Source organism: Mytilus californianus, unplaced genomic scaffold, assembly GCF_021869535.1.
Source record: "Mytilus californianus isolate M0D057914Y unplaced genomic scaffold, xbMytCali1.0.p SCAF_6, whole genome shotgun sequence".
Lineage (NCBI taxonomy): Eukaryota > Metazoa > Mollusca > Bivalvia > Mytilida > Mytilidae > Mytilus > Mytilus californianus.
In genome coordinates, this window is record NW_026262712.1 from 7,410,886 (window position 1) to 7,433,800 (window position 22,915).

Sequence of the window (22,915 nt, forward strand, 5' to 3'; positions counted from 1 at the left end):
TCTGGATTTTTAGATCAAATTGGTGAACACCCTTTATCATGTCCGGATTGTTTTTTCTCAATGGATTTTGTTCACAGTTATGTATAATTCCCTTATTTATTAATTGCATGAATGATATCAATTTCAGTCATCGTACTGACATTTTGACAGTAACTGCTCTTCAGTGATTGAATAGGCCTAAATTCCGAAGGCTTTAACACGTGTTATTCATATAAAATCTAAAAGGACAATGCTTAATCCAAATTTGAATCATAGCAAAATATAACTGATGTGATTGACACAAATTTCGAAACATATAAACGCAGTAAGGTTACAATTCCCATCACTTCAAAATAAATAAAACTATGCTATTTTTAAATGTATTGACCACATGGATGAGATGTCAAATCTAACGAAAATTAAATGTATAACTTATGAACAAGATATAATCTAATCATATTTAAAAGGAAAAAAAAATAACAAAACCGTAACAGTTTACAAAATGTATTACAATGTACGTCAAAACATACAACGTAAACAATGCATTTTTTTGTAAAGTTAATTGTTTAATCATGCATAAATTTAGAGGCAAATTATGGTAGAAATACCATCTGGTATGCTTTCATATGAAGTGCCCTATTATTTAAATAATGTGCACTATTGTCCAACGAAGTGAAGTATATCCAAAAAGGATCCATCATATTAAACAAAAGAATAACAATTTCATACGTCAATCATGCATTTTATTCAAGCGCTATGTGTGATTGATTAACAAGTTGCAGTTTTGAACAAAAGACTCTTACACGTTTAAATGACTTTTGCAATTGTCTTACATCTTCATTTATCAATCCTTGTGTGTTGCTTTCATCTATTTGCCTTGATAGTTTTAAAGGTGGTCGATTAAAATATATTGATGCTGTAATGTCTGTCGGCAATTTCGAATTTTCCATAGTGTTATATTGAATTGAATCATGTATCTTAAAATTACAAATTACAAATATGATTTGTGTAATATTGTTAATGGTAAACATGTCTCATTTAAACATGTGTCTCTGAGGAACCAAACGTGATATTCGTGTGATCAAATGTTTGAAAGTTGCAATATATCAGCTTTATTGTCTGTTAAGGTGGTACATCACACTACAGGGAGATAACCGTGTAAAACCAGTTAAACGTTTTAATCAAGTTGTTAAGTTATTATTAAGGAAATATTAAGCTTCCCAATGATTAAAATTAGTGTTTGTCAAACTGCTATATAACCAATGATTTTTTCTGGAAAAGTGGTTGGTTCAATTTTTTTGAAATTTTCATATTTTTGTCAAAGTTACAAAGTAAACATTTTTAAAACATTCATGAAAATTAAACGAGCCAACTTAATATTAATCAAGGTGATGGGTAGAGTGAGGTGCTCATTTTCGCCATAATTTTTCATATGTTCTGCAGTTTATATTCAGGTCTTTATGTTTTTGAAGTATACTGATATTTCTATATGAAGATAACATTAAAAGCAAAATATTCTAAGCTTGAAAAAAATCATCTGAAAAGTAAGATTAAAGTCTATTTGAAATTTCTTAATGTTTTGTCAAAGGGGGACACATATTCGCCGTTTTTACACATATATTTAAAACTATATAACTGCAGCTTAAAACAATATTTATCAAATCAATTTCATTGTACCACCTTAAGACACATTTAAAAGCCAAGGAATATGTTTAACAATTTGTGTAGCTTTTTTTTCTAAAACAGCAATATTATTTCATCGGGTAATTACATTTGCTACTTGAAATAAAATAGAAGACTTATATTTAACTATTTCAAACATGAGTATCAAGGATTAACGAAAAATAATTAGATAAGTTCATTAGAGTGTTCCGGCAAAATCTAAATGAAAGTATGTACAAATTTTATCACTACAACATGTTTAGGTCTAATGTTTCTGAAAGTTGAACAGTACAAGGGCCAATTATTAAAAAGAAGAATGTCTAAGTTTGCATAGAATATAAGGAGCAATTCGAAGACTGAACAATGTTCGTTTTCATGAAATATCTTTAATTATTCTTAGGATCATCTTTTTCTTTCGGTGTTGATGTTTCCTTGACAACATTTCATCCATGTTTTTCATGTTACGCAACATACATGTATTGTCAAGTAAATTGGTATTTTTCTACATCAAGGCATGCGATTCAAAAACGGGCATATAAATCAAAAGGAAATATATTGTTTTTTTCTGAGGTTGGAGGGGTATAGTATCAATACGATAGTTTATAATACAATTCATATATATCCAGTTCACTCTAGATTATAACTAAACGCGTGAAAACTTAGTATCCTATCATCAGTTTAAGCACTTCAGTTATACATGTTATACTAATTTTCTCCTTCCAAATGCATGTTATATTCCGACAAGAATTTGTTTGAATATAAGTCAAGTCTTTCGTTGACATATTTTAACTAAATGGAGTTAGAAACCACGTTTTGCATCATTTTGAACATTCACCTTCACCTGAAATTAAACAAAAATGGTGATATGATAACGAACATGATATACCATTTCACTTTCATTCTCTAGTATTAATCAAAAGTTATCAGTTAATTTAGATTGTATAACAATAATAATGTTAATTTATCATACAGGATTAAATTATACCGACACACATTATCACATTATCTGATATATGAAACTTCTATAGGCCAGGAATAGATTGTTTATGCGGAATGTCGAATTCTAGAACATTTTGCAAACGTAGATATATCAATATACATTTCATTTTGATTAAATAATGAAATGATATGGTGTTTTTTATTTCTATTCCAAACTTTTATCAATGTATTTCACAAACTGTTGACATGTTGTATAAATGGAAGTTGGTGTGATTTTTATAGTTGTTGTGAAAAGTAAAATACGCAGTGCAACGAGTAAATAAAACAGAGAACAAAATAATCACTCGATAACGCAAAAAGTAAAAAAAAAACTAAATAACATAACGAACTTCTAGGAAAATCCGAAACGGGAAGTCCGTAAAGTGAACTATCCCTCAAATCAAGTTAAATGTCAAACGATTGCTTAGGAGATGCTGTCTACTTAATACATGTCTTGGTGGTGGTATACATTTTAATTGTTAAGTGAATGTAAATTATGATATGAACTTACCATGTAAAGTTTGGGAAAATTCTAAGCATGTTTAAATCGATATATCTATATATATAAATATATATATGTGAATATATAAGTACGTCTGAACCAGTGACAACTCTACAACAGATTTATACATCGGATCACCAGCAGTGATGGTGATACATGGCTGTGTACATTTTGTTTATATAATATATATATATATATATATATATATATAAGTGCCTATAAATAGCAGCACATGACATACAAATCTATGGGAGTGTGGATTAATCAGTACAGAGATTAATTCAATTACACAAATAAAATTATAGATTGCCTAACAATGTAATTTTAACACACTATTTAGTATGTAAATATAAGAATGTTTAAAATATTTACAAAATGATGAAAATAAACGCAATATTTCGCTAGACTAACTAGCTTTATCAAGCGTGCATTTCCAGATTTCACCTGGATAGATGCACGCTTGATAAAGCTAGTTAGTCTAGCGAAATATTGCGTTTATTTTCATCATTTTGTAAATATTTTAAACATTCTTATATTTACATACTAAATAGTGTGTTAAAATTACATTGTTAGGCAATCTATATATATATATATATATATATATATATATCGGCATCAACACTTTACCAACAGTTGATACGGTCAGTCAACCATCCTGAAATATAGTGACAAACATTTAGAACAAAGTCTTTGTAATTAAAATGCCTCGCCTTATTCGAAACATGTTTTGGCCTTGACGGAACATGATTAACGTTGTGTTAACATCAAAGCATACCATAAACCAACTCATTTTTGCGTGCGATTTAATTTTCCCATATTTCGTGAGTAGAAACAATAACACGAATATAAATCGGCGCAAGTATATAAAACTTAAAATTAAATCGCCGCAAAGTAGGCTTGCACTCTATGTAGTATTTGTACTCGTATCCAGCTAATGAGTTAAGCTTTTTTCAACTGATTTTAATAGTTCGTTCTTATGTTGTACTGTTACACCACTATCCCAGGTTATGGGGAGGGTTTGTGATCCCGCTAACATGTTTAACCCCGCCACATTCTGTATGCATGTGCCTGTCCCAAGTCAGGAGCCTGTAATTCAGGGGTTGTCGTTTGTTTATGTGTTATATATTTGTTTTTGTTCATTTTTTTTACATGAATCAGGCCGTTAGTTTTCTCGTTTGAATTGTTTTCCATTGTCGTTTCGGGGCCTTTTAAAGCTGACTGTGCGGTATGGGCTTCGCTCATTGTTGAAGGCCGTATGGTAACCTATAGTTGTTTATTTCTGTGTCATTTGGTCTCTTGTGGAAAGTTGTCTCATTGGCAATCATACCACATCTTTTTATTTATATTGAAAGGGTTTAACGCGAAGAATATCCGCGAAAATAATTTGGTTTACAGTTTTGCTGTTTATTTCAATCTAGAAGGATAATTTTCCGAATCCGTTATGTTTATATATTCTATATTGAAATAAATCTCAGACATTTGCTAGCCTATACTTATTTTGAATTCGGTATTTTGACAAACGTCACATTGATATTTTGCAATTCTGGGGAATGCATCAAACAAATAAATGTATTTGCAATTTTTTTTTTTTTTTATTTTTATTAATTTGAATTCACTTTATGAAATTGAAGATAGTCCATTGACAATCAGATATTCGGATCCGAACTCTGTTCAGCTACAACATGTTCATAGAATTGATATTTTCTTACTGTTATAAGCACCACACACTATTAGAGCGTAGTATGAAGGAATCAACAATATTCAAGAACCATACCCTTAATTAATCAAAGTAGCGTTACTATCATTATGTTTACACAATCATGATTAAAGCAAGAACATATTTGTTTTTTATCTAGCCGTGTGATGCACTTTCAGTACCAGCATTCGAAAAACATAAAACCGCAAAATTCAAAACGGAAAGTCCGTAATGAAATGGCAAAATCAAAAGCCCAAACACATCAAACGATTAGATACTGTATGTATTTCTAATTGTGTGGGTTTTTCTGTCATGGGGTGGGGGTTGGTTTTTTTATTTTATTGACAATAACCGAATTATAAACGTTTATATACTATTTCTTTACGTTTTTTAATTGCAGTGTTAGCTGTTATCGTCACGTTAGGTAAAAAAAACTTGAAACTACAAAAACAAAGCTTAATGGTTATATTCAAGAAACTCAAACATTTACGCTTAGACATAAAAAAAAGGCTGATATTGTTTCCATCTTCCTTCTTTTAATTTTAACCAAACATATCAGAGGCTTTCATAACGTTATTCCTCTTACATGGCGATGCTGGTAACCGATTACCGTATTTTGGAAAAGTGATGCATTCTTACATTCTATTTTAAGTAAGGGTAATGCAAAACAGACGTCATACGATAACTTAAACAACGATTAAGAAAAGTCAATACTCGGTAATGCCCAGAATATACCTGTACAATTTTGAACAAGTTGGAGGTAGAACAAGTTCTTAATCAGAACTTAGAAAGCCCGTTCTGATGAATGAAATTACCAAACGTAAACATTGAAAAATAACAGTACAAATGATAAATAACATGAATCTAAATATAGTGACTGAATTTGTGTTGACCTTAGTGGGGGTATATAAATAGAATATTATTTTACATAACCGAAAAAAATATCAAACAAACAAACACAAGCAGACATGGTATTTTATTTTGCAACAGTGTAATAAAATACTTAGTATAGAATAACAGTTACCAAATTACTAAAAGCGATAATATATTAATTTTCAAAAGCTGATATTTTGATAAAATATCTTTATCAAATATAAGAAAATTGGAAATTGGTCTTTAAGTAATATCATCAAACATCGGATATTGATGACAGTTGATACAACGAATTATAGACCTCATCCTATGTTTATAACGCTAAATGGTGACATGTTTGTGATGATTTGTCAAAACAAAACAAAATTGCATGTATATGATACAGTTTATTTGTAAATTATCCTTTTCACATATGATGTAATATCAGTTATATACTATGATAGGACTCAAACAGCCAAACATCGAAGACCAAGGAGAAGCATGTGATATGAATAAGTAATCCAATAATTCTCTACATACTTCTGCTCTGAAACATATTTAAAACTTCAAACTAGCCTACGCACTAATTACTGTAAGTCGACAGAGGCAGTTGCATATATCTATTTGTATTTGAGGAATATTTAACCATACAGTATTCAGACATATCTATATTCCTACAACTTTTACAATGATATTTTAGTTTAGTTAAATTACACTAGTGGTGTCAAATGCTGATAGTTCATCGATTTTAAAACAAATATATTGTAAGTACGACTTTTTTTCTTGTTGTGTATGCATTTAGGAATGTCATTTTCTACAATGACTAAATTGAACATATAATATGTAGAACTACTCCATCTAGTCACACGTTTAATATACATTATTGTCACTACCTATTTTCTTGCATAACTTCTGATACAGTTGTCATAGCTAGAATAATGAAATCATGGTTAAATGCAAGTAATGTTTCTTTAGAACATTAAGAGATAAGAAAATAATGACTTGTTAAATTATCAGATCTACCTACTATATATTTTCATCAAAGTAATCAGGAGTCTCCTCATTTAGTGTCTCACATGATGGTTTAGCAATAATTTAGGCGTTTTCACTGTAATCTACCAATACAATTAGAATAAGTAAAAAAACATGAAACAGCTAAAATGATAGGCAAACAAAATATTTCAACTGCTCATTACGTATGTTTAATAGTCACTGAAAAAGCCCATCATATTGCAGGTTGACCAAGTAATGACGTAATCGTAAATCCTCAGCAAACGAGTACAATGAAGGCCACGAGTACTACTGTTCCTGCTTTTGGTTTAATAACTAAAACGAATGTGTTTTGTTATCCGTTGTTTATATTTATAAGAGTACTAAGGTAACATGACTATTCAAGGGAAACAACTATCTCAACTATAACAAATAGTAATTTAATCAGATCAAAATGATTGTAGCGATTTATGTCCATCGGTGAGCCACTCGTAAACAAATCCACAACACATGGCGTCAACATAATATTAACAGTAAACAGTTGTCTTTGCAATATTGCAAACACGGAATTAACTCACATCGTTGAGGTTTCTATCACAGACTTCCCATCATTTCATATCGATACTTTGTAGCATTATTCCATTGTCTTTTTTACTTTGATATCATCGAATGTAGCTTATTACCAACTTAAATATAATCAGTTGAACAAAAACTTATTAATTATCCGCAACCTACAAGTTCATACATGATTTTGGTTTAAGTATACGCGGCTCAATCTAGTTTTCTATGTTGTTTTTTTCATATCTATTGACCTAAATAATGAAACATTCGCCAGTTAAGCTGCGTTGGTTGTCACATTTTAAGTTTTCAAATATGTACATTTCTTTATTAGTTTAAATGTTTAAAAACATTATTTTCATACCTTCATAACCCACAGTTTTCCAATATCTGGTAATGTTGTTTTTTCCAGGTTCTTTTTTATTTTTGTCGTTAGTAGTTTTTACGTACCTACTCCAGTCAGATATAACGAAATGAAAATATTATATTGTATTCATCAATTTATTTACATGTTTACATATCTTTTTTTTATTTATAATTTTATCACTTTAAATCATTATTCATATTTCTAAAATCTAATGTATGCTTTGATTCAAATTTGAAGGATATCAATATTCTATTTCAAAAACTTAGTTATGTTGCCAACGTTCTAAAAGAAATATTGTATATAATGATGAAAGAATAGGAACTTTCTTATCGTTTGTAGAATTACTCTTTTTGTCAAGTTCTTCCTTCAATACAATTTTAATCATTGAAGTTAAAACAAAATCGATGATTGCAAAACTAAGTTGTTAGCGTTAACAATTATCATGCTAAACGAAATATTCAATTTGACTATAAGTACTATTATCAACTATCATGAAATTGTTATATAATACATGAATTAACATTAAATCAACGGTAAAAAAAGGTACATCTAAAGTAAGTAAACTTTTTCTGTATAATGAAATTAAAAAGTTATCTGTGAAAATAAGAAACTTAAAACAAATATGAAAACATAACAACAATATGCATACAAGGTTCAGACGAAAACACAGAGGCAACAAAGCAATAGCAAATAAATACATTAACATATGTTACGAGTATGTTAGTGCCAAAGCAACAAACAATGATTATATATAGTGTAAACATTTATGGAAGAACAGTATACACCATACGCTAACTTAACAAATATAAAAACAAAAATTGAAACGATACGGGCTAAATCAAGTTGCATCTATTTTTGACAGGTTAATCTCAATTAATTGAAGCCTTTGTTTTGTATTTGAGTTTTATCAACAATAAACGAAACAAGTGCAATTATGCATATCACTATTTAGTGAATAATATAGGGTCTCATGTATAGTTTTTATTCAATTTGAATACCAAGAATCATATCTAACTGATTACTCATTTAATGTAAGTACATTTAAAAAGGTGCTTCAAAACTATATTGTTGTCAAATCTTTATTGTTTACAAAATATACTGATGACAGTAGTTACAGTTAGTAGATTTGCAACATTATGTAAATTACTTATATTTGAATAGCTTTATGTATCGCGAAATCAACTATCAATTACAGTGTAGTTTTATTCCCAGACTGCCTCTTGGTATGATACATGGCTGTTTACATACCTGTTTGTTTAAAAACAAATATACTCTCAATCCTGCTGGTATCGCTATATAGTAGAGTCGGTGTTGATTCAGGTACTTTGTTTACCATTAACAAATGTTTTCCATTACCATAATATATGTAACTACCAAAGACACAAATAGCTACGTAGTTTTTTTCGAAAATTCGTTGAAATAATTTTGTTTATATCACAGCCATCGTCTTTAGCTGATTTCATGTCACCGTCCTGATTAATCCAATACAATCTGTTTTCATCAGTGTCTACAATACGTTGAAACAAATTATATATCATTTTTATATGAACAAATATCTTAATATGGGGGTTATATATAAAAACTGCAGGTATGCAAACAGATGAACTGTAAAGCAAACATACCAATGTCACGATAAAATAGATGTTTTCAAAATTCTCCCTTTGATTTCTACACTTAAAAGTCAGTAAAGTCATCTGATTGATAACAATGTGACATGCTCTGTACCAGGAATATATTAAGTCATAACAAACCTATTCATTTGAACCAGGGTTTTCACTGGGTCAATCATTTTTTTCGCCACCTCTTTCATCAAAACAATATATCTTTCGCTACATTATTATTTAATTCGCCAAGTAACAAAAATATATATTGTTTGTGTGAAATTTTCTTCTTTTGCCCCCCCTCCCCCCCCCCTAAAAAAAAAGACAGATGACTTTGCCCCATTGTTGACTATGACTATTCTCTCAGACTTATCTTTCAGTCTACATTGTAATGAATAAATACTAACATTTACTTTTAAAAATAAAACTTTGGGTTTTTTTTACTTAAAGGGGGGAAAATTCATTATATTTGGAACAATTTTCCTAAAAGAGGGGTATACTTACTTTTAACTTTAAAGAAGGTATATAAGTCCAGGAATATAAAAAAAAATCTTGGACATGTTTTGACCATATAATATCAGATAGATGTATAGTTTTTGGGAAAAGTTTTTTCAAATAATATAAATATGTGCCCTTTTCAATCATAACGTGGTTTTTACAACACAAAAATGTTTTATCACTTGAAATTAAAGTAAAGTAAAGTAATCTTTATTTAAAGTCGGGTTGCATATATACAAAATAACAAGGAACATGACCTCTTAAGATCTTGATCCCTTATTAAAGGGATTGTCTTTACGTGAAGGGTTATCACTCATTTGAGTGGTTGGTCCCAACCTGAATATATTCCTTCATAAGGACATTTTTTTTTCCAAACCATCGTAAAAGAAAAGGTTGAGACGTAAAACTATGCTTGAAACACGTGCGTCGCCTAAAAGACTTTGTCAAAAGGCAAAACGACCCTATCAAATAAATTATCTATCAAAGTCAAAGGATAAAGTTTTTTAAAAGTTAGATATTTTTTTTATTTGAAAACTTTTCATCATAACAACAGTTTTCCTTTCCAGACCATCGTTATTAAATGAAGGAGAGGAGACGTCAAAAGTTTGCTTTAAACACGTTCGTCGCAAAGTGGTTAATAAATCCTTATGTGACATGTGACGGATGCCGTTTAATCATATCATTTTGTCAAACAATACAATCAACACCTTTATAAATTAGTCCTTTGTTGCCTACATCTATGAAATGCAATCAGCTGATTATTGATTTTTTGTCAAAATCAAAACGAGCTCAAGATCAATTCCGAGTATTGTATGATCAGGTAAAATCCGAGAGACCCGAAACAAAGTAAATAAACAAGATGGCTGAAACTAAATCGTTATATATATTTCTTTCGCCAAATTCTTTCGCAAATGATGAATGTTAATCGCCACATTTATTTTCCAGCGGAAACCCTGGTTTGATCACCAAAACCAAATATCTGTCGACAATTTGTAATGAGAGAGTAAAGACAAAGTAGAAAAGTGACGATAATGCTTCGGTGACTCGAAACTAATTATTCAAGACGAGTCTATAACATACCATTCATGATAGGTAAACAATCTATAATCTGAAAGTACATTACTTCGAGTCAAATTGATTAATACATATAGCAATTTCATCAGATCTCTGTTCAATTTTTCTGCATCTGAAATACATATTTTAAAGTTCTGATTCATAATGAGAGTATCAGTTATGAAATAAAACAAATCTCGTACAATTCAAATAAAAAAAATCTCGTACAATTAAAAAAAAACTTTAAAATCTCCTTTGGTGCAGAAGTCATTCTTCGACAGAGAACTTAAATTTCAACTATAAACATATATCCTTTCAAAGTGAAATGTACGATTTTCCTTACGATCATAATTGTTATTATGACGTAGATATCAATTTGTAAGATATACAATGTATAGATGTAAGACCTTTTTTATATTATTCATAAGCTTTAACGTAGTTTAAGTTTTTCTGTAATTAGATATCGGAGAAGACGACCCATTGGTCTGAGTGACTACAGACATGGTACAAAAGAGTTGAATTTATGAAATGGGCAATCGATTTCAATCTGTAACTACGAAGCTTTCTGCAGACCAGTAGATTCAATTATATAACATTTTACGTACTGTAATAGAAATCAAGGGACTGTTAGAACAAGTAAAATCACAAAAATACTGAACTCCGAGGAAAAGTCAAACGGAAAGTCCCTAATTAAATGGCAAAATCAAATGATAAAACACATCAAACGAATGGACAACAACTGTCATATTCCTGACTTGGTAAACTATTTAAATATTCAGGTAATCTTAATTGGTGTTTGCTCACACAAACTAAGATGTTAAGTAGAATCTTCTTTGCAGGATGTAACCTCATATCCCCAACATTGATGTATTTTCATCTGTCTATGGGGACTGGAGTTTAAACTCTTATTTTCTCTCCCCAAAAATTGCTTGAACTCTTTATTCTTATATTTGGAAGGACTAATCATTAAATATAGGATTAATGAAAAAATTTGCATAAAAGCCCTAAACTAATTACTTTCTTTGATGCAGTGTAAACTAAACAGTGACAGGTCAACTGGTTAATCACTAATGGGTTTGTATTTATCAATGCATTACGATCAAAGAGGCGGTTGTGTTATATGTGAACTTGACAAATTTGGCCTCATCGATAAACGGATTATATTAAACGATCATAGATGTTCAAGTTATAACGGGTTGTTTTAAAAAAAAAAAAACGATTTGTCAACTGTTCAAAATAGATCACACACTTAACTGAATATATTGTGTGTCTTTTATAATTAACTCCATAGTATGAAATCATGATCCATCATATAAACGGTCTTTTGAATATTTGTACACGGGCAGACAAGGACACATATATTACAAGGTTCTGATTCTTTCTATGACAGTTGACATGTATTTAGACTCCATATTTTAAAAGAAGAAAGTCTTTACATTTACAGTTACATCATTTTTTGTCAATTTTTTTATAGCATTCACACGTCTTGCTGACTGTGTATGTTATCTTCAACAGAGGGAATCTTTTCTTAATTAAAGAAAACACACAAACAAAGTTTTTTTGTTGGATTATATAAATAAATAGCTTGCTTTATTTAAGATAATACTACTGACTTGAAAATATTTTGAAAGTTCGTCATAATCAACTTTACAAAGTTTCTGAATGTTCGATGTGTAATACAATGTACCACCAAGGTTTTTCCTAGTTATTTTTAATCTTACGCAGAATTTATCTTTGTTTCAAAAAATGAAATACTTAGCATGAGTAAAATTTCATCCTGTTCAGAACAACAGACAAATTTACACATATAGCCTAGTCAATTTAGCTCTAAAATCAGTCAACCTCCAACTAATTGCAACACAAGGTTTTTTTAATGCAAATTATAATATAGACTTGTATTTACAACATACTAAAATTATACATTGATATAATTTGCGGAAAAGGTTATTTTGAGCTGAAATATGTGGTTTTTAGAGAAAAAATGCGGAAAACGTGAAAAGAAGAAAAAATGTTATTTATCGTTACATTTTTAGACCTAAAGCTTGTTGAAGACTGTAAACCTGATCTTAATAGAATATTATGTAGTTCTCTAGTTATTATTATTCATACTGAAGTAATTTTGAGGTGAAATGAGTGAATTTTAGTGAAAAAACGTCGAAAACTGGAAACGTAGAAAACCTCCGTTGTTAATGGTTAATATTTTTGAAATTTGATATATATAGAAAAAAGAACATACTATTTTATGTTTATTTTGTGAAGTCCTTTAGTTATCAATATTAATATTTAGGTAATTTTGGTTGAATATATGTTTTAAGACAGAAAACCCAATAACTGGAAATGAAAAAAATCTCGGTTATTGATGGTTTAAAAAACTTTCGAATTGGGATCTAAATAGAAAATAGAAAATACTATCTGATGTTTATCTTAAGGAGTCCTATAGTAATTAGTGTTTAAAAATAATTGTAATTCTTGTGTAAAATGTGATTAATGTAGTTTAAAAATGGTGAAAAATGGAAATAAAAAGCTCGGTTATTCATAGGCTCTTTATAGACATATTATCTTATGTTTATATGCATATGTATTCCTCTTGTTATCGATATCAAAAATAATCAATTTGTTGTGTGAAATATTTTGTTTTACGAACTAATTACAAAATAAGAATGTGTCCATAGTACACGGATGCCCCACCCGCAGTATCATTTTCTATGTTCAGTGGACCGTGAAATTGGGGGTCAAAACTCTAATTTGGCATTAAAATTAGAAAGTTAATATCATAGGGAACATGTGTACTAAGTTTCAAGTTGATTGGACTTCAACTTCATCAAAATCTACCATGACCGAAAACTCTAACAAAAAACTTTAATCGAAGTGGGACAGACGGACCAACAAACGGACGCACAGACCTAAAAACATAATTAATACCCCTATGTGAGGGGTTTAAAATCTTGGTTATTTCCAGTTTGATTTTTAAAACGAAAATGGAGAATGGAAACAGGGAATGTGTCAAAGAGAAAACAAGACCACTATAATGGGTCTTTAACATAGCAAGTAAATCCGGCACACGGAGGTGGGCTTCAGCTGACCCCTTAATTATTGTGTACACTAGTTCCGCGAAATGGACACCACCCTTGAAACTCCAATACATACAAATGAACCAAAATTATAAAAAAAAAACACAAGATAAACAAAGGTTAGAGGTTCCTGACTTGGGATAGATGCAATAATTATGTGACTGGAGTAAAAAATGTTGTGTGAGAACTCAACCCTCCCCTAGTTTCTCTAGACAATGTAGAATAAATAAATACACAGTAAAACTCAGTTTTAAAAAAGTACATTTTGTGGAAGTTTGAAATTTTTATCTTATGTTTTTGTTATGTATTTATAGTAATTATACGTGTAGGTATAATAAACAAAAAAAATGATTGTGTTCAAAAATAACTGTTAATCAGTTTGGTAATACTGACTTTGATTTTGTCATGTTTATTGCTGGAAGAGTTATTTTTCTAGTGCCCTTGCATCGTCAGTGATTGTAGTCCTTTTACTGTGTATTTTTTCATTAGCTACTTTTTCAACATTTGAATTGCATAAAGTCACAGTTAAACACAGACCAATTTTATTTAGCAAGCTATATCAATATCCACGTTTAATTTCAGATATAGAAGCTTTTAAAATTTGGGAACATATACTAGTTCACTGAATAAGAATGAAATGTAGATCTGATATTGTTTAAGGCAATTTCAATGGAAGCTTTGTCAATATAATTACAAGTTTACCTCAAGAGCTTGAATTTAAATAGTTATTGTACCAAAGTAGTCAGATTTTGGATGTTGAAAATGAGATAAGCACTGCATGTTGAATGAATTGATGGGATCACTTCCTGTTGAAAGTGTTAATAGTTACAGCGCCTTATGTGTGTACCTTGTAAGCCTGTATGTGGTGGTCTTTAACATTAATCAAATGATAATGACAAAGTACTAACATGGGTTGTCTGCTGTATGAAAATATTATGGTCAAAGATATACATATATAAAGAAAAGCATTACCAAGTTCCTTCTTTAAGATATCTCATTGAATTAATTAAATAAAAGGTAATCAGCTTTAGCCTAAGAACTGTAAAAAAGTGGGCGACTTATGGTCAGAGATAGTGATTAGATAGTCATATCTAATCTGAAAGTATGTCTGTTGGTTTTTGTTAGTCGTTTGAGTTGCTTTCTCATTGACTCTAAAAACCTCAAATCTCTCTTTATTCATAATTATATTCTATTACAGAAATTAATATCAATGTTAAAGACGCGATTTTCTGCTTCCGGAATGTGCTGACCTGTATTCAACTCATTTGAACAAAACTAAAAAAATATTTTAAAAAATACACCTCATGCCTAAAGAATATTATATAGCTCTTCAACTGTTTCGGTACTTATACATCCCTCGGATTTCAAATGTTTGGCTTTGAGCGTTCCTGATGAAGGTAAATCCAGAAAAGCGCTTCCACGCATGAAATTATTAAACGTGTTGTTTTCAATTATTTACATCACTGGGTCGATACCTCTGCTGGTGGACTATCAGTCCCCGAGGGTATCATCAGCTCAGTAGTCAGTACTTCGGTACTGACAAGATTAATAACAAACTTTTCTAAAATTTCCCGTTTATAAAGTTGACCCTAGATGGATGATTTGGCTATTTGTTTTAGGTATTTTTGTCATATAGCTCTTCAACTGTTTCGGTACTTATATATCCCTCGGATTTCAAATGTTTGGCTTTGAGCGTTCCTGATGAAGGTAAATCCAGAAAAGCGCTTCGGACGCATGAAATTATTAAACGTGTTGTTTTCAATTATATTAATGTTTAGCTTCTAAGGTCCACTAAACTCTTTCAGTGATCTCTTGGTAGTATGTTTGATCACTTGCCAGTGAAACCATTAGTTATTGTAAAATCTCCCCACTTTAAAAACATAAGAAGATGTTGTATGATTGCCAATGAGAAAACTTTCCACAAGAGATAACATAACAATGATGTGGGTGTGGATATTAACAACTATAATAGCTCATCGTTTAAATTATAAAACTGTTAAGACAATAAGTGGAAAAACAAATATGACCGACAGCAAACACTAACCACCAAGTAATAAAGGGCCACTTACTAGTGATAATAATATTCATAGTGTGCAGGGTTAACCATGTTTGCGAGCACTCAGCCCTCCCATACTCAGGAACAGTCTTGAAATAGCAAACAACATGAGAAAAAATTGTAAAACTCCGTTGGAAAGGGTTCGACTCAAAAAGATCAGCATGGAGTATATAACCAATTAACAAAATGACACTGAGTTCTAATAGCTAGTTCAAAGCTAATCACACTACAGTTGATGAATATAAAGCAGTACACATCCGATTAGCAACCAGTGGAAAGTGGATTCAGTGTTACAGCGCTGATGTGTAACTACTGAGATAATCGCTAATTACATGAGTAGCTATTTGCTTCGAGGAGCCTGAAATTTTCATTTGTGAAAAAATATTTAACATACAATCATTTAACACTTATCATTCTTATTTTTTTATGAAAACAATTGTTGGATTCTAAATCTTAACATGTTTGTTCAAGAAGGAAAATGAAAAAAAAATGTTTTATTATAAAGGACAAAACATGAGTTTCGAGAACCCCTCCCCCATCTAAAAATTAACTGTCCGGCAGCCTTTAACACAGGGGCAGAGTTCTTTCAAATACCGAGTAGGATTGTGACTAAGTTGGCTAATCTAACTCAGTACAGTTTTCCATCTATAGGTTTCATACCAACACTGTAAAGGAGAATTAGATTCTTGGATTGTAAAATAGCAGAACACAATCTCGGTCTATATCTTTATTCAAATATACAAATTTTGGGACAGGAAAGTGATGCATATGTAATTTTATTCTTTTGAATAGAGATCATTATGTATTGTATTGTATTACTACAATTGTTTTAAAAAATACAGAACATTTTTTGTATTAATTTATTTTTTTCAACTTAGGCACATAAGGGGAAGCAACTCATATAACCTTACTTTTACTGCAAAATATTTACATGAATTACAACACTTTCCGCAAAATATATTTTTGTATAGTTTTAGTATGTTGTTTATAGATAGTAACAGACTTGTTTTTCAGAGAAAAACTTTGTGTTGCGATTAGTTGCAGGTTGTTCACTAAATTGACTAGACTAATAACATTTCATTGAACATAGGATTAAAACCATCACTGGAAGTTAACCAATCAAACAGTCACCCCTTTATTTCTTCTTTATAAACTTAAGTAACCATATAACCTCAAATTTCCGAAATATTTCATAGAAACGCTAAATTAAAATATGGTGGTGCTTTGAAACAATACAGAAATATGTTTATGACTCATATTTTTTACGGGAATGAAAGGACTAATTTCCTACAAATGTCCAATCCAAGAAACTATTTTTTACCCTTTTATTAATGCAACCGGATGTGACGTCCTATGATTTGGTGGTATTAAACCTCAAACAGCAACAACATAACACATGGAACCCCTTCTTATCTATTGAAACTATAATGCAATAAGCTATCCTAATGAAATGGTGTTCAGCATGCATCTGACAATAAAAGGTATTTGAACAAATCTACATGAACAATGTTTTGGGCAATCATGTTAGCCTGTACAAAAGGACCACTAATATCACATCTCAAAATTTCTGTCAATAACCTAAAATACGCAAATTGAGATAACTTTGACTTTGTTCTACATATTTTTTTCCAGAGCATTGTTTTTATACAAACTATTGTTTTACAATGTATATAATATTGATTCAATCCAAACTTGAAGACAGATCTATGCAATTTTTCGAGGTAAAATGTTATTGAACATACTTTAAAAGTTCAGAACCCTTATTATTTAAACTAGAATGGCTATTTCGTTCAAGGAAATAATGAAACATTATTTTGAGTTTTTGGTACGGTCGTGTTACTGATCTGCTTTAAAGTGTATGTTTTTACAAAAATAAAATGCTTAGATAGTCAACCAGGTTTTTCATTAATCAATAGCTGTTAGTTTTTTTTCTTTCATATTCTTTCCTTTTTTTTTTACTTTTACAAATAATCAATTGTTGGTAGATATTTTCATTAACATGAATAAAGAGTCAGTATTTTGTAAGGAAAACAATAAAGCATTGTGACTTTTTATGCTACATTAAAACTGAAAAAAAATACTGACAACGTACCTATATCCATGTTAAAAACAGATGTTGATGTAAAATTTACAATTGTCTGCTCTTCAGCTAAATCATATCTATACTTTAAAATTCCAGAACTGTAATCAGCTATATACATCCACCTGAAATCAAATTAAAAGTATGACAACTTAGGCATGTTAGGTAAATTCAAGTTTAAGATTGAGTGTTTGTGAATGTATGTGTTGTTGTTTTATTAGTTAACAATAAATAGAGAGTCGTGGAACCGCAGCACGCAATACATGCATAAATCATACTTTGTAAACAATTAATCTAGCATGTCTCATTCAAACAAAAAAAATTACTGAAACTGACAATCTCAAGATGCTTGATATGTTAATTGACAAAAGAATTGTAACGTTTTGAGGACGTGGTTTTCAACAAACAAAAATCGGCGTTACCATTAGAACTAAATGAACTCATAATAGATACGAGGATTTAATGTTGTACTTACGTCAGACGCGCGTTTCGTCTACAAAAGGTTATCTATTCCTGAGGTAGAAAAATTTTAGTATTTCAAAAATTCAAAAGTTTTGTAAACCGTTAATTTATAAATATGACCATATCAATAATAATTCAAGTCAGCACAGAAGTCCTGACCACTGGGCTGGTGATATCCCCGGGGAATTAAAACTCCACCAGCAATGGCATCGACCCAGTGGTTGACAATAAATTCATCATAGATAACAGGATTAAATTTTGTACTTACGTCAGACGCGCGTTTCGTCTACAAAAGACTCATCAGTGACGCTCGAATCCAAAAAAAAAATAAAAAGGCCAAATAAAGTACGAAGTTGAAGAGCATTGAGGACTAAAATTCCTAAAAGTTTTGCCAAATTCAGCTAAGGTAATCTATTCCTGAGGTAGAAAAACCTTAGCATTTCAAAAATTCAAAAGTCTAGTAAGCAGTCAATTTATAAATATGACCATATCAATTATAATTCATGTCAGCACAGAAGTCTGCGCCTCTCTTTTTTGCGACTTGTTCCTGTATTCATATAAGTCTGATTTCATACAGGAACTTCTTTGGAAGAAAGAAAATAAATTAGAAGTATCCTTCAACATTACTTCCCGCTTTATAGATGATTTTCTCTCACTAAAAAACTTCAATTTCGGTGACCGTTGGACGCATCAATCAAATTGAAGTTGATATAAAGGATTGAACAGAAACAGTTATGTCTGCCTCATATCTTGACTTACATATAGAACTTGACAATTCGGATCAGTTTAAAACAAACCTTTGTCACGAAAGAGATGATTTCAGCTTCCTAATTGTGAACTTTTTAAGCAACGTTCAAAAAACGTCTGCATACGGATTATATATCTCCAAGTTGATACGATATATCAGGGCTAGTGTTCCCTTGATAAAGGATTGCTACTCACAAGAAAGCTATTAAACCAAGAGTTAAAAATTGCGATGTTGAAATCATCGATAATTTTACGGCCGCCATCACATATTGGTGACATTATCAAATATCCGTTTCACAATTGATAGCGGATATGTTCCTAATGGCGAAACTACAATCTCGACCCTCCTTTTCCGGAGTTTGAATCGACGAATTAGACTTAATTACCTGGTGTGTACTAGCATTAGTAACACAACGTGTGCCATATGTGGAGCAGGATATGCGTACCCTTCCTGAGCACCTGAGATCACCCCAGTTGTTGCCCAGTCTTTAGTTTTCTATTATGTGTTTTGTGTACTATTGTTTGTATGTTGGTCTTTTTCTTTAATTCATGGCGTTGTCAGTTTGTTTTCGACTTTTGAGCTTGAATGTCCCTTGTGTGTCCTGTAAAAATAATATTCGTAAAATCGCATACAGCTTGCCTTTCATTAGGATATCTACTGATATCTAAAGTAGATGTTGTAATAGTTCATAGTAATTAAGGATATACTTAGGTGAAATTAGATAAATCAAGAATTTAAAATTGATACTATAAGCCAAAAGAGCATTAGATCAGAATAAGCTAAAAATATTGATATGTCATGGAACTCCTTTTCGAGATATTCGATTTTTAAAATATGGCGCGAAAAGGTTGACTCGGACTTTTACCTTATATTTACATTGGTATTAATTGCGTCTCAAATCAACAGAAAGAAAATAAAGAATCTGCTTAAATTTGGTAAACGACCTTTGATGAGCTATTAAGTGTTATATGATGAGATCAATCGGTGTAATGGGGCAAACTGGTTTACTTTGAATCGAATCGAAACACACCAAGGAGTCAGAACATCTGACACTCCTTTCAAAAGACTTTGTTCTCAACATTCATTTCGACCGGACAAGAATGTTAGTGTTTCAACTCACACATCAAAACAGACACCTGATTTAAAAAAAATTGTCTTGAATAACAGAACTAATCTAGAACATTTTTTATATCTCAGTCGACCCTTAATTTCAACGTATGACGAGTTTGCACATACAGTCTTTTTAAGTGCATGCACGTCATTGGGGGTGTTAATGTGACCACCTACTGTGGATTCATTATTATTCGTGACGTACTAATTTTCCTGGATTTCCTGGTTACAGATAAACCAAAAATTTAAATGTTCAACGAATGTCACGTTTTCTATAAGGTTGTATGCAGACATTGGCAAAGCCACGGAATAATTTATTTACGAAAATGCAAGTTTTTCTCAATTGACGAAAATTGATACACTAGAAAATAAATGAAACCACAGTATATAGATATATATGATAACATTTAAATAAATCTACAATTATGTACACAAAAGTCGATGTATGGTTTACGATCATATTAGTTATATTAAGGGTGACAAAAACAGCCGTATACTACATGCATACGTTGAAAAGAGACGTTAAAAGTCTTAATGGCTAGTATAAGTATATAACACGGAATTTCTGAAGTAGGGACAAATACATCATATTTTTTTTCCTTTGACAAGATCGAAGACCCAAGTTAACATATAAAATTATCTCTTCGTTAGAGAGGTCGCTAATGCGGTTATGGTATTGTTAATGATTTCCTTGCGACGGCAACATTATCGGATTTTATCCATCTTCAAAGAAAAATATGAAATAATTTTAAATGCAGGTGAATTTTTGAGATTTTTTTTTAATGTTGTATGCACTGCTTGAAAAAGACCTAAAAGCACTAGTGGCCTTAGGTTTATAAAGATAGCAAATAAGTAAACGGTCATGACACATATTCAAATTCATATCTGAATAATATAATTAAAGTTCTTCAGTTAACTGTGTCTGTAGAATTTTGAACAGTGTTAGAAAGTGGTGAAAATTCTAAAAAAAGGCTATCATTATCCATAATGGCCAGGAAATACTACTGTGCCCCCTAAACCTACTTCATTTGAGTCGACTATTTTGTAAGGACGTTTCTATTGTTTAACAAGGAACACTAAACAAAAAAGGAGACAATATAGCAGATTTTTGTTTTACCAGTCAGTAGCTTCGTTGCAATGTGACCATACCACTTGGCTCATTTTATGAATCTTTGAATTTATATCATTTACATTGTCTGAACCGTATATCATATATGCAGTGTAAGTTTAATATTGAATAGAAGCATTGGAATGTGTGTTAGATCATCAATGATCATAGAGGTGGTTATGAAGGATTAATGTTCATGATACGTATAAGTCTATAACAAAGTATATCACTGGATTGAGCTTTTTGTCTAAGTGTATTATTAAATTATTTTGCTTTGAGCTCAGTTCATTGTTATGCAAATGCATGCTTTGTGAAATAAACATTTGACACACAACTCCCAATTGCACATGATCTGCTGTAAGGTAAGATGACAACAACTGTCAGCACAAAGAGCTGTTGAGTAGCATCCATTCAATGTAAGTATTAAAGGGGAGATGAAAGCATTTTTTTTTTATACTTAAACCAAACATTTTTTGTCCAGAAGCCAAATTAAGAAAAACACAAATTTACCAAACAATGCTCGTGCTACTAGCAATATAATGCTAGGTGGTTTTGTAGCACTTTTTATGAACATAGACAAACACATAGAGTTTAAATGATCCTTTACTTATACATACTGGTAATGTTAGCAAGTATAATTTTGTTAATCCTTTTGCTCGTCGGTCCTGTTCATATCTAAAAGACTTTTTATCAGTTTGTATATATAGGAGTCTTGTGCATCTGTATTGGTATCTGACATAATTCGTATATTGTTGTTACTTAAAGCCATAACTTCATCGAAACAATTTCGACATTTTGACAAAATATTTTACTAATGATACTTGGAAGATCCTGAACAAATTTACAGTATAATGTGGACAAGTCAAGTAAGAAATTAACACCTCAAAGGAACATAAATAGAACCATACAAATATTACATTCTTGCAGGTCATCGGATCCCATCTCGCATATAAATATCACATCATGCAGAAATGCACCTTATGTGATCCTCTTCTTATTTGAAGTTTTGCTACTATCCAAAATCAAAATTGTGGAACATATTTTATCGGAATCATCTGGCAATATTTGCAATCTTCTGCTTCTTTTAGTAAATCTCTCCAAGGTTGAAGCACACTCAGCTAGCTGTGTTCCATTAACGGATCATTTTTGAAAATCATAAATGTATTCAAAAAGAAGTTATTCCAAAGTTAAAACGTTGAAAGAAAAAAACCCAATGGAAGGTTGCACATGCACAAAATTTATTTACAGGAATGTACATATTCATATACACGAAGCACTCAAAGTGTATTGTCTAATATGTAAATTTGATATTAAAGGACACCTGACATGAAATCGGGTTTTTGCTTTATTTTCTATAATTTGACTTAAAAGAGGTTTGTGTTAATGTTTTTCCAACTACCTGTAACCAGTTTCGTATATATAGGTCAATTTGATTGACATCTCATTGACCTGTGAAATATGCAAAAATTAATTGCGAAAACGAGGCACTTTACGACCATTCTGACTGACAGCATTAATCACTCATCATTATCATTAGCAAAAAG

General features: G+C 30.8%; 1 protein-coding gene and 1 long non-coding RNA gene across 4 annotated transcripts in view; both read right to left on the minus strand.

The window, feature by feature from the left end:
* Positions 1-22,915, minus strand: part of LOC127706905 (low-density lipoprotein receptor-related protein 4-like) — a 285,549-nt gene that overhangs the window by 88,324 nt on the left and 174,310 nt on the right. Inside the window, exons 4-7 of one of the 3 annotated variants that reach the window (XR_007984618.1) lie at positions 17,956-18,068; positions 7,582-9,091; positions 6,697-6,784; positions 3,716-3,776 (exon numbers count right to left, since the gene is read on the minus strand). The exons of the other annotated variants lie outside the window; for them this stretch is intronic. The gene's annotated coding sequence lies outside the window, so the exon portion shown is untranslated. Of the gene's footprint in view, positions 1-3,715; positions 3,777-6,696; positions 6,785-7,581; positions 9,092-17,955; positions 18,069-22,915 lie in introns of those variants that run through there. 3 annotated transcript variants of the gene reach the window in all.
* LOC127706924 (uncharacterized) lies at positions 707-3,326 on the minus strand. The gene is made up of 2 exons (XR_007984639.1): positions 3,131-3,326; positions 707-2,482 (listed from the first exon to the last, which is right to left on the minus strand). It is a non-coding gene; the product is annotated as an uncharacterized LOC127706924 (long non-coding RNA).